This window comes from Molossus molossus, unplaced genomic scaffold, assembly GCF_014108415.1.
Source record: "Molossus molossus isolate mMolMol1 unplaced genomic scaffold, mMolMol1.p scaffold_m16_p_12, whole genome shotgun sequence".
NCBI lineage: Eukaryota > Metazoa > Chordata > Mammalia > Chiroptera > Molossidae > Molossus > Molossus molossus.
Window position 1 is genome coordinate 63606401 of NW_023425347.1, and position 13806 is coordinate 63620206.

General features: G+C 47.9%; 1 protein-coding gene across 1 annotated transcript in view; it reads right to left on the minus strand.

Moving 5' to 3' along the window:
• The window catches only part of MROH7 (maestro heat like repeat family member 7), a 57908-nt gene extending 51002 nt beyond the window's left edge, over positions 1-6906 (minus strand). Inside the window, exon 1 of the mRNA XM_036256579.1 lies at positions 6722-6906. The gene's annotated coding sequence lies outside the window, so the exon portion shown is untranslated. The remainder of the gene's footprint in view (positions 1-6721) is intronic.
• Between the last annotated feature and the right edge of the window lie 6900 nt (positions 6907-13806).

The window sequence follows — 13806 nt, forward strand, 5'->3', positions numbered from 1 at the left end:
AAGAAAGACAAATATCACATGATCTCACTTATTTGTGGAATATAATGAAAATTACAGTCTGAGAAACAGGGTAGACCCGAGACGTGGAAGTAGACTGACAACCCTCAGAAGAGGGGGTGTGGGGGGAGGGAAGAGATAAACCACAGAACTTATATGCATATACACAAAATTGATAGACATGGACAACAAAGCTGGGGACAGGGTGGGGGGATGGGGAGGAGGGTGTCAATAGGGAAAAAAGGAGAAACATCTGTAACAAAAATAAATAAATAAATAAAATATAATAAATATAATAAAATGTAAAAAAGAACTCTTACAACTCAACAACAAAAAGATAAACAACCCAATTTTTAAATGGACAAATGACTTAAATAGGACACTTCTCCAAAGATATATATATATCCAATAAGCACATGAAAAAGATGTTCAACATTAGTCATTAAGGAAATGCAAATGAAAACCACAAAGAGATACCACTTCATACCCATTTGGATGGTTATAATTTTTTTAATGGAAGATAATGTGGAGAAATTGGAAACCTCAAATTGGATGTGGGAAATTGGAATCCCACTGCTGGTGGGAATGTAAAGTGATGTAACCTCTGTGAAAACCAACTTGGTAATTCCTCAAAAAGTTAAACAAAGAATTATCATATGATCCAGCAATTCCACTCCTACATAAATACTCAAAATAATTGAAAATTGGTGTTTCAACAAAAACTCGTATACATATGTTCATAGTAGCACTACTCACAACAGCCAAAGGTGGAAATGCCCCTAATGTTTGTCAACTGGTGACTGGATAAAAAAAATGTGGTATATTCATACAATGAAACTTTATTCAGCCATAAAAAGGAATTAATTACATGCTAAACATAGATAAGCTATGAAAATGTGCTAAGTGACAGAAGCCAGACACAAAGGTTACATATATATGATTTAATTTATATGAAGTATCTAGAATAATCAAATCTAGAGAGGCTGAAAGCAGATTAAATCAGACAGGATAAATTGCCAGGGGGCTCGGAAAAGAGGAAAAGGAGAAGTGACTGCTTAATGGGTACATGGTGTCCTTTGGGAGTGACAATATTATGGAACTAGATAGTGGTGATGGTTGCACAACATTAAGAAGGTACTAAAAGTCACTAATAACAAACTTTTACGCTATGGTTATTGTACCACACTTTTTTAAATGCATGTGATAGACAAGAGGGCACAGACTCACTTTGCCCTACTCCTGCCTTCTAAATACAACTAAATACCCTGAAAATTAAACAGGCGACCCTAAAGGGACTCTGAAAACTAGAAAGAAGGCAGTGAACTGGCCAGGAACCTCAGGACATTAGGGATAACATGAGAGTGAGTTTCCCCAGGTTTTTTTTTTCCCTCACCCGAGGACATTTTTCCATTTTTTGTTCAGGTAGAGTGGGAGGGAGAGAGAGGAAGAGAGAGAGAGAGAGAAACTTCCACGTGAAAGGGACACATCGAGTGGCTGCCACCCGCACAACCCAACGAGGGCCGGGGACAAACAGCAACCGAGGTATAAGCCCTTAGCGGGAACCGAACCGGCGTCTCTCTGGACTGCAGGCCGAAGCTCTAACCGCTGAGCCAAACTGGCCACGGCTCCCCAGGTTGTTAGCTCCCATATTCCTCAGAGTAGGCACCAGAGAGGCCTCCAACACAGTCCTGTCAAGAGCACGCGCACGCGCACACACACACACGTACGCACGCACACATACATACACACACACACACACAAACACAGGGGAAAAAAAGAAAAGAAAAGGTTTCTTTTTTGCCCTGGCCGGTTTGGCTCAGCGGTTAGAGCGTCTGCCTGCGGTCCAGAGAGACCCGGGTTCGGTTCCCGCTAAGGGCACGTACCTCGGTTGCAGTGTGTCCCCAGCCCTGGTCGGTCGTGCGGGTGGCAGCCACTCGATGTGTCCCTTTCATGTCGATGTTTCTCTCTCTCTCTCTCTCTCTCTTCCTCTCTCTCCCTCCCACTCTATCTGTACAAAAAATGGAAAAATGTCCTCGGGTGAGGATAAAAAAAAAAAAAAGAAAAGGTTTCTTTTTCTGGCTGGAAGCCTAACAGAGAGGAAGCCCCTGTGGGGGAGCCCCATTCCCCACTCCATGCCGGGGGCAGTGGCAGGCCAATCCATCTGCAGCTGCAGTGACAGTGACAGCAGAGCCCTGCGTCTCTGGGCCCTCCACCTGGTGGCAGAGAACTTGCCAGGTCCCACAGCGCCTGGACCCCCAACGACAACATAGGGCCCAGGGAAGTACCTTGGGCCCCACAGGCAGCACCAGCAGCAACGAAGCCCAGCAGTGCCAGAACAAAGCAGACCAAGGCTCTGAAAACTATTATTGGAGCTACAGTCTATAAAAGTAGGCCACAGCCTACATCCTAAACCTTAACAGGTTGACTGCCTGCTAACACAGAAGATCAAAGTAGGGCCACGAGTCTTTTAATGTCCAAAATACCAAAGAAACGATTTAAAAAGCACTCATCATACCGAAGACTAGGAACATCTTATCTTGAAAAAGATAATCAACTGATGCCAATACTGACATGAATCAGATGTCAGAATTTGTGATGATATTAAAACAGTATCGTGCCCTGGCCAGTTTGGCTCAGCAGTTAGAGCGGCGGCCTGCAGTCCAGAGAGACCCAGGTTTGGTTCCCACCAAGGGCACGTACCTCAGTTTCAGTTTGTCCCTGGCCCTGGTTGGGTTGTGTGGCTGGCAGCCACTCGATGTGTCCTTTTCACATCGATGTTTCTCTCTCTCTCTCTCTCTCTCTCTCTCTCCCCCTCCCACTCTATCTGAATAAAGAATGGAAAAATGTCCTCAGGTGAAGATAAAAGAAAAAATTAAAACAGTATCATAAACATGCCTCAAGCAGCAATTACAAATATTCTTGAAGCAAATGAAAAATAGAAAATCTCAATAAATAAATAAATGTTATTAAAATATAATAACTGGAATTAAAATAGAAGTTATTTCAAAAGCACAATAACTGAAATTTTTTAAAAACTTGCTAGATGAGCTCAATAGTAGAGTGGGGATGACAGAGGATAAAACCAGTGAACTTGATGAACAAATCAATAAAATTTACTTAATTTTAGCAACAGAGAGAAAATAGGCTGAAAAAAATAAACTGAGATTCAGGGATCTGTAGGAGAAAACAAAATATCTAACATTCTTATCAGAATTCCAGAAGAAGAGAAGAATGCTGAAAAAAAAATTTTTCAAAGAAATAATGGCTGAAAATTTCCCAAATTTAGTGAAAGACATAAACATACAGATTCAGGAAGCTAAGAAAAATCCCAAATGGGGTAAACTCAAAGAAATCCATTTCAAAATATGATTAAACTTCTGAAAACTCTTCAAAAAAGGAAAAAGTTTATTTTTATTTATTTTTTATTTTTATCCTCACCCGAGGATATTTTTCCATTTTTTGTACAGATAGAGTGGGAGGGAGAGAGAGGAAGGGAGAGAGAGAGAAACATCGACGTGAAGGGACACATCGAGTGGCTGCCACCCGCACGACCAACCAGGGCCGGGGACAAACTGCAACCGAAGTACGTGCCCTTAGCGGGAACCGAAGCCGGGTCTCTCCGGACCGCAGGCTGACGCTCTAACCGCTGAGCCAAACTGGCCAGGGCCAAAAAAGGAAAAAGTTTAAAAGCAGCCAGTGAGCATTACCAGTGGGCACAGGGGAAGATAAACTGAATGACAGTGGATTTCTCGTCTGAAACCATGAGGCCAAATTGCTTTCGATTGCTGACAGAGAAGAACTGCCAATCACAAACTATCTATCAAGACCCTACTTCAGGAATGAAGGGGAAATAGGATATTCTCCGATGACGGGAAAATGCTTGTGAACCCAACCAGGCCATTTCCCTCTTGGACCCCTCTGTGACTTTCATAGGTTTTCAGACTCTGGGGTGTGGGTAGAGCTTACATATTTTTTTAAAGACAAATTGATGGGCCTTACTCTCAGAAACTCTACTTTGCAGGTCTGAAGGGTCCCAGGAATCAGCCTTTTTATGAAGCTCTCCCCTCCCCAAAGTGATTATCACATAGCTGGGGGACAGGCACCCTGATCTGCAGTCTGATGTCTGAATCTCCTTTACCAGTACCCTCTAGCCACAGGCCTCCCGCCTCCACCTCTCCAGCTACATCCATCCCCTTCCCTGGTCCAATCCTTGAGTCACTCTCAACCAAGCTGCACCCCGTACTCAAACCATTTTCAGCTTTACCCAGTGCCTCAAATGTGTTGGCCAACACATTTGAGGGGATGTTGCAAATACTCTTTCTTCCTGTAAACTTACCCAAGTCTACCCACCTAAGCCCTCATCACTTCCCCTGGCTAACATACAGTCACATTTTATTTTTGTTTTGTTTTTCTTAATCCTCACCCAAGGATATTTTTCCATTTATCTTCAGATAGAGTGGAAGGGAGGGAGGGAGAGAGAGGGAGAGGGAGAGGGAGAGGGAGAGGGAGAGGGAGAGGGAGAGGGAGAGGGAGAGGGAGAGGGAGAGGGAGAGGGAGAGGGAGAGGGAGAGGGAGAGGGAAGAGAGAGAGAGAGAGAGAGAGAGAGAGAGAGAGAGACTGATGGAAGAGAGACACACTGATTGGTTGCCTCCCACTAGACTCTGACCAAGTCTGGAGACTGAACCACAACTGAGGTATGTGCCCTTGACTGAAATTGAACCCATGACTCTCTGGTCTGTGGGCCAATGCTCTAACCACTGAGCAAGCTGGCCAGAACACATATAGTCATATTTTTTTTTAATTTATTTTTTTATTCCTCACCTGAGGATATTTTTCTATTTATCATCAGATAGAGTGGGAGGGAGGGAGAGACAGAGAGAAACATCAATTAGCTGCCTCCTACACGCCCCCTCCTGGAAATCGAGCCCACAACCTGGGCATGTGCCCTCACCGGGAATTGAACCAGGACCTCTCAGTCCATGACACGATGTTTAATCCACTGAGCTACACCGGCCGGGCCATATAGTCACATTTTAAATGCCAGCTTAAGTATCTCTTCCTCTAAGAAGTCTTCCTAAGACCCTCAAGTGTGGGTGAGGAGCCTTCCTCATGTGATCGACTCTGTATCAGAGGACGGCTTTGTCTACTTATACGTCTTCGCTCTAGAAAATGAGCTTGGTGCCCTGGACGGTTTGGCTCAGCAGTTAGAGTGTCAGCCTGCGGTCCAGAGAGACCCGGGTTCGGTTCCCGCTAAGGGCACGTACCTTGGTTGCAGTTTGTCCCCGGCCCTGGTTGGGTCGTGCGGGTGGCAGCCACTCGATGCGTTCCTTTCACGTCAATGTTTCTCTCTCTCTCTCTCTCTCTCTCTCTCACTCCCACTCTATCAGAACAAAATATCAAAAAATGTCCTCAGGTGAGGATAAAAAATAGAAAGAAAGAAAATGAGCTTGGTGAGTGTCTGGCTGTTCAGTTACCTCTGTTTCCCCAGCACATGGCATAGAGCCTAGCATACAAGGGGAGGTTCAGAAAACATTCATTGAGTAAGAAAATGAATGGATGAATGAATGAATGAATGAATGAATGAATGAATGACAACTCTTCAAGATAGGTGTCATTAACCTCATTTACCGACATGCTGCTTCAGACAGTTCAGGGATCTAAAGTGATTTTTGCAAAGTCCCCAGTAAGTGGTAGAGGCAGGATTCAAACCTAGATCCTCTCATCTCAGTTTTTCCTACAATATCCAAGAGATTCCCAAAGCATGAATCAGTGAAGCTATGTCTTCCCATTTCTGTTGGTGGTGGTGGTGGTGGTGTTTTTACAGTGGTACGTGCCCCTAGCGGTAACTGAACCCGGGACTCTCTAGTCCTCAGGCTGACGCTCAACCGCTGAGCCAAACTGGCCAGGGCGTCTTCCCATTTCTCATTCCCCATTCCCTCTGCTCTCTGCTAACCTTAGGCCTCTATCCAGCAAAAGCAACTCTCCTGATGCCCATTATAATACACAAACCCAAAGCTTTGGGATCAGATAGACCTGAATTCAAAACCTGCTCTGTCGCCCTGGCCAGTTTGGCTCAGCGGTTAGAGCGTCAGCCTGCGGTCCGGAGAGACCCGGCTTCGGTTCCCGCTAAGGGCACGTACTTCGGTTGCAGTTTGTCCCCGGCCCTGGTTGGTCGTGTGGGTGGCAGCCACTCGATGTGTCCCTTCACATCGATGTTTCTCTCTCTCTCTCTCCCTCCCACTCTATCTGTACAAAAAATGGAGAAATATCCTCGGGTGAGGATAAAAAAAAAAAAAAAAAAAAAAAACCTGCTCTGTCTCCCACCAGCGGTGTTAGCCTGGACAGGTAGCCTTACCACACTGAGTGGCCATCTTAATATGCAACCCACAAGATTACTGTAGGGAACAAAATGACTAAAGAAAACAGTGATGGTCACAGGGCCAGGCCTGGCCCCTCAGTAGGCCCTTGATAAATGGTCATCCTCACCATCTCTTCCTCCCCCTGAGTGAGGGGAGGGTGGAGGAGGAGGACATAAGGAAAAGACCAAATCTTGCTTCCAGATTGTCTGCCTTCCTTTCCCCTGGTCTACTGTACTCCCTCCCTGGGTCTTCTCATTCTTCCCCTCACATGCCCCCAATTCCCACCCACCACACTCTCAGAACTTGAAAGCCTAAATGCTTTCTCCATGAGCCTTGAGCTGCTAATGTAAAGTTCAGTGTGTTACCTCCACCTGGAGCATCCACATGGTAACAGAAAATTCAGCTGTAAGCCAACGTATGAAGTTCTAACTGTGGAATTACAGCCAGAGGGGAGAGAGATTTACCCAGGGGGTGGGGTCAAGGTGGTAATTGCCCTGTGGAGGCTGTGAGGCCCCCCTACCCACCCCTGGGACTTCCCCAGAGCCACCTCTCGGCTTACCTAGGCTCCCCCCAGCCCAGGCCGTTGTTCCAGTCTTTGTGAGGTCACCATGACTCAGGTGTTCCCAGCCAATGGGGCCCCTCCTCGTGCCCACACAGTAGGGAGAAGCAGTTAAGTGTTCTGAGACAGGCTAGTAAGCCAGGACAAGTGGAATAAGGAAACTGAGACAGATAGTTAAATGGCCACGCAGTTTACAGCCATCTGGTAAATCTCAAAATCCTATCTTCCCTAACCAAGGACACTTAAGAGTAAATGGTTTACACTTCTCTCCAGCCAGAGGGTAAATAGCTTAAATCACCTACTCAGGGAGACAGATGACAGAAATCCAATAAGCACCACTTGTGCTAACCACACCCAAGGACAGATGAAGTTAAGGAAATAAATCTCATTTTGGCACAGCAGCATAAAGCTGATGAATATTCCATTGGATCCTCCCCTAAGACCTCCCCTAAACTCCCAGCCTTTTAAAAAAATTTTTTTTAAAAAATTGATTTTAGAGAAGAAGAGAGAGGGAGAAAAAAAAAAAGCATCTATGTGAAAGAGAAACACTGATTGGTTGCCTCCCATATGCACCCCATCCGGGAATCCAACCCACAACCTGGGCATGTGCCCTGACAGGGAATGGAACCCGAAAGATTTATTTTATTTTATTTTATTTAGATTTTAGAGAGAGAGGAAGGAAGAGAGAGGGGGAAACATTGATGAGAGAGAACATCGTCTGGCCGCCTCCTGCATGCCCCTCACTGGGGATTTGGCCCACAACCTGGGCATGTGCCCTGATGGGGAATCGAACCTGCGACCTCTTGGTGCATGGGTCGACGCTCAACCACTGAGCTACAAAGGCTGAACCAGAGAGCTTTTAGTGCATTATGTGACAGCCAATAGTACCACACTCAACCAGTAGTGCCACAGGAGCCAGGGCAACTCCCAACCTTTGAAACCCTCAAGAGGACCCAGCACTCACTCTCCTTCCCCAGGGCACACTCTCGCCTTTTTGGTCCCTCTTCTTACCCCCAGGCATGTTACCCTTGCCTTTCCTTCTAAGCTCCAAAGGCCTTTCTTTTGCTTCTGTAACTTATTTCCTGAGCCTACCCAACCCAGTTGGCTCACTTATACTACTATAGCTTTCTAAATAAACTTTCTCTTATAATTTGAGTTCTTGGCTCTGAAATTTTTCTTTGCTGAACTCAAGAACCAAGGTCCAATTTTGCCACCAACGCCACTGGTAACACTTCCAAAGATCTGTCCTCAGACGCTCCACCACTGCCTGGAAGGTCACTCACTCAGACGAAGACAGAGTTCCCTGACCTCTGCTCAAGCCTCCCAGGAAAGCCCTGCTGACTGTATGCCTGTGTGTCTTGGAGTGACACAGCTGGTTCCCAGGAACATCGCGGTCTGGGTGCCGCAGACCTGAGGTGGAGTCCCATGTCAGTGCGGTGTGGGCAAAGGGCTTCCCAGCCAGCAGTTTGTGACGAGGTAACAGACCCACAGAGGGAAAAGGCTGGCCCAAAGTCAAGAGCTGGGACACTGGCGGGTGCCTTATCTCCCTCCTACTCCGCCCTGCCTCCCACCCGGGCACAGATAACAGTGGAGCAGGATGGGAATGAGCGTGGGCCAGGAGACTCAGAAGTGAAACCTAGATTCTGTGATAAGGAAATGCTTTTTAAGAATGAGTGATAACTAAACCCATTAAGGTGACCTATGACTAGATAGAAAAACGTCACTAGGCACCACCCAAAACAATAATCTGACTGTTCACTAAACTATATTCCCAGTTACCCAGTCATAAAATCTCATGATAGTCTGGGTACGTCCCATAGTATTCTGAGCTCTTTGGCCCAGAAATCCACTTATCACATGCAGTCCCACCACTGGGCACCTCAGCATTTGACAGTGTGTATGTAAGAAACGTCCAAACCTGTAGAGAATTTTTTTTTTTTTTTTTTTGGTATGTGCCCCTAGCAGGAACCAAACCCAGAACTCTCTGGTCTGCAGGCCCACACTCCAAATGCTGAGCCAAACCGGCCAGGGCTGTAGAAAATTTTTATAAGAGTTTATCTGAACCCAAACTGCAGACATATGCTGGGGAGCAAGATCTCAAATGCTCCGGAGAACAGTTTCGAAGTTTCTTCTATGCACTGAGATTAAAGGGAGAACCTGAGGAAGATGGAGAAGACAAGTGGGAATTGAGTTCGAGGATAGTTAAGATTATTTGTTCTCTTGAGGGTGGTTACACGTTACAAGGAGGGGTCCGAAAGGGTGATTCACATGTTAGGAGGACATTTCAAAGGTGTGTTAACCTAGATCAGCAGTTTTCTAACAGTGGTGGGTAAATTTTTTTATTTTTATTTAAAACCATGATAATTTCCTTTTTCCCATTTTTCTGAATTTTCCCATATCTTTTTGTACCATTTTTCTGTAAGGGGAAAAGATGAGCTTCAGGTCTAGTTCAAATGCTGCGCCTCCCGTGGTCTTCACACTGCGACTGGTTCTAAAGGCCTCAAAAGCAGGTTCCAGGTTGGATTCTCCCAGGGCTCAGCCGACCCCAGCTGGCAGATGTTGAATGTTCACGAGCTGGATTCAGGGACAACACTTTTCCTGAGATAGTTCTGTGGTAGGCAGTTAGACAGACGTGAGCAGAGCAAGGACGATGGGCCAGGTACAGAAGGTCACCAGGACAGAAAGTCCTGGGTGCCTAGCAGATGTAGGTGAGACCTCATCCCCTGCGTTACCTTTCCTCCCCTACCATATCGCACGCCAGTCGTGAGGTTTGGACCCCTGACCTCTCCTCCCTAGAGATGACATCTAGGCCTCAGTTGTATTTAGCTTCAGACCCAGATAAATAGTAAAACCAGACCAGTGACCCCATGGCTCAACTCAGGACCAGCTGCATTGGATAATGACCCCCTGCCCTGGAACCGACAAATCAATCAGTGGAGACCTAGACTCTGAAAGGACACACCTGGAAAACTGATGACTATTCTATTGAGGATATTCTATTGAGATCTTCCTCTGGGACGTCCCATAAAATCTCCACGGTTAAAACCCTTAGGAGGAGGACCCAGTGAGGAGGACCTAGTGCAAGTTCTCCCTCCCTAGAGCACGTCTACACCTTTCTTTTTTTTCTTTATTGATTTAGAGAGAGAGGAAGGGAGAGGGAGGGAGAGAGAGAAATACCAAGGAGAGAGAACATCAATGGCCGCCTCCTGAACACATCCCACTGGGGATCAGGCCCACAGCCTGGGCATGTGTCCTGACTGGGAATCAAACCAGCGACCTCTTGGTGCATGGGTCAATGCTCAACCACTGAGCCACACCGGCGGGGCATGTCTGTGCCTGTGCCTGTGCCTTTCCCTTTCCCTGCACCCTCCCCCCATGTGCATTACCATTACCTTCCTCCCTCCCAAGCTCCAAGGGCCCTTTCTTTACCTCTTAAACTTGTTTCCTAAGCCCATTTCTTCTACAGATTACTTCTTTATCTCTGCGATGTTCCAAATATATGTTCTCTTATAGTTTGAGTCTTGGCTCTGAATTTTCTTTCTTTTTTTTTATTTTTTATTCTCACCCAAGGACATTTTTGCATTCATCTTCAGATAGAGCGGGAGGGAGAGAGGGAGGAAGAGAGAAAGAAACATCCATGTGAGAGAGACACATTGACTGGTTGTGCTCTGAATTTTCTGGTCAAGCACCAGTAAGTTAATCTGTTACCTGGGCCCTCTCCATTCCCATAGAAAGAATATGCAGTATTGCCCAGCAGGAAGGACCAGCTTTTCAGTCTCCCCAGGGTACAATCAGTCCACTCACCTGGACTTTGGGGTGGGGGAGGAGGTGGGAAGATAATAAACAATAAAGGGGCCCTGGCCAATTTGGCTCAGCGGTTGAGCGTCAGACTGCGGACCAGGGAGTCCCGGGTTCAGTTCCCGCTAGGGGCATGTACCAAAAAAACAATAAAGGGGAAATTCCTCTGCTGGGTGCACATACAATAGAAACCAAGATGACACAGGGGGAGCCACAGTGAGGACCATAAGGGGCAGAGCCTAGCCTGGTTAAAGGATCCGGTTGGATAAGAGACAGAACCGCAGGACGTGGTGAGTGGTTCCAGGCTGGGAGCACATATGAAGCTGTGGGTGGGGGCCCCGGGACTTCCCTGCCACACCGTTCCAGCACCCTCCTCCAGCCCCTGGTCCGTCCTTAGGCTCCTGCCCTCTCCTGTGGCCCAGGAGATCCTGGGTGAGGCTCTGAGCCGGGATCACGTGGCCCTCAGGGGCTCATGTCCCCCTACTCGGGGGCAACAAGCATGGCCTCTCGGACAGGCCTGCCCGGAGCTTAGGCTCTGGGTCCCGGATTCCGAGGCTTTGTTTCCCCAGGGCGGGCCAGGGGAGGGGGCCTCACGGCGACTGCGCTGACCCAGCGGCTGCCCTGTCACTATCCCCGCCAAACAGGCGGCGGGCGCTGGGCTGAGTCACGAGTTGGCCCAGAACCTGGAGGCCTGGAGTGGGGGGTATCCACAAGCGTGGACGCTCCTCCCCTCTACCTGCTCCCCAGGTCCGCAGGGAGCCTATCCCCATCCCAAAAGCATGTACGTCGGGAGGCTGGGTTTGGAAGTAGGAGGGTTGGCGCCAGTCTTGTGCATTCACCACTTACTGAAGGCTGTGCCAGGGACCCTGTAGGGGAATGGGGGAGCACACCAGCCAGCACGGAATAATGGTCATCCGTGGCTCTCACCACTGGGTGTTTAACCTGTGCCAGGCACCATTCTGATAGCTTGGCCTGGATTATCTCATTTAATTCTGCAGTCAACCAGGGAGGTGGATAATAATAATAAAAAAAAGAGACACAGAACCCTGGAAGAGCTAAGAAATTGATTGTTTCCGGGAAGGACTCAATGCGAGGCCATGAAGGGTTGGGAAATTCACTGGTTATTATGAAAGCGTGCCTGGTCCTTCCCAAGCTCAAGATGATATAAACCATGATTCACAAGGAGCCCTCTCTGTGTGTGTCTCTCTCCCCATGACGGGCACTGGCCCGTGCACTCAGGTGTTCTCTGTCCACGGCAGCCACGCGTGCCTAGCAGCTGCCTGGGATCCGGCAGCCACCAGACTCCAAGTGCGGGCTCCAAGTGCAGGCCTGGGCACAGTGCCAGCCGAAGCCAAAACACAGCAGGCTAAGCTAGCCAGATGGGGACAGCCACCAAACCAGGCTAAGCCTTGGCATGGCACAGAATTTCTGGACACTAGCCCTATTTCTGGGCCTTATAAAGACCAGGCTGGACTTTTTTCACAGCAGGTCGAACTGAACCCGGGATGGTCCTTTGTGTTTGCTCCAGTTTCAACAGAGCTTTCTACTCTACCACATCCTCCCATGCATGGCCCCCAAAATGCTTCTCTTGCAATACCACAAAGACCCCATTTCCACCAGCAACAACCCCACTTACCACCCACTGACCCAGCCACACTGCACTGCTCGTGTCCCTGAGCAAGGCCTGTTTGTTCCCACACACCCTGCTCCCTTATCTGGACTGCCCTTCCCTAGCCCCTGGTCCTTATGCTTCGCTAAGTTCTCCATGACTCTGCTGAGAGCCACCTGACCCACCAGGTGGTTGGGGCTCCTCCTCTGTACTTCTAATCCCCTATGTCTCCTTAATCCATCATCTCCCCCACTGGGACCCTACCATTGGCACATCCTTACAGGCTGGGAGCCCCCTCCTACAGCACCACCTCTAGAATGGCTGCTCCACATCTGAGATGATGGAGCCCCCTGACACCCCCCATTTCTTCTCTTCTACAACAGCTCATGGGCAGCAGGTGGGTCCCCAGAGCCTAGCAGAGCGCTTAATTAATTGTCTGCCTGGAGAGAAGGTGTCACTGGCAGCTGGAGTCTGCCCCACAGCTGTTCCTCCCAGCAGGCGTTCCTCTTCCCTAAGACACAGCCTGCAGGGCCCTCAGAGCGAGAGGAGCTCACTGCTTCCTTGGACGGGCCACACGCACCCTGCCGGGAGGAAAGACCAGGCCCTATCCCCACCTAGCTGCGGACCCTCTCCTGTTCCTTTCTCTGAAAGGGGGGTACCACAGTCTCCCCCTTAAGAGTGTCATGACATCTAGCCCTGGCTGGTTTGGCTCAGCGGTTAGAGCGTTGGCCTGCGGTACAGAGAGACCCGGGTTCGGTTCCCGCTAAGGGCATGTACCTCGGTTGCAGTTTGTCCCCAGCCCTGGTTGGGTCGTGCAGGAGGTAGCCACTCGATGTGTCCCTTTCACGTTGATGTTTCTCTCTCTCTCTCTCCCTCTCTTTCTCTCCCACTGTATCTGAACAAAAAATGGAAAAATGTCCTCGGGTGAGGATAAAAAAAATAAAATAAAATATTTTAAAAATTTTTTTACAAAAAACATAGCAAAATAAAAAAAAGATAAAAAGAGTATCATGACATCTAAATAAATAATTCTAAAACAAAGGCTGTTTGTCCATGGAGATGTGGAGAGACACCATCAACATGAGATCTAAGGTCTGGGTTTTTCTTTTAGAAAGAGGTTCGTCCAGCCCTGGCCGGTTTGGCTCAGCAGTAGAGCATTGGACCAAAGAGTCGCAGGTTTGATTCCGGTCAAGGGCACTTACTTCGGTGGTGGTTCTGGTCGTGGTCGTGTGGGAGGCAACCAGTCGATGTGTCCCTCTCACATTGATGTTTCTCTCTCTCCCTTTCTCTCCCTCTCTCCACATGAAGATAAATAGAAAAATATCCTCAGGTGAGGATTGAAAAAAAAAAGGTGTGTCCATCATTGATGTTAACTACTGTAACCCCTCAAAAGTGACCATCCCATTGTAAGGAGTCCATGTACACTGTCCTCACCAATATTGACATCACTCTTCTTCTTGTCAAATCTGGCAGCACTTTGCTGT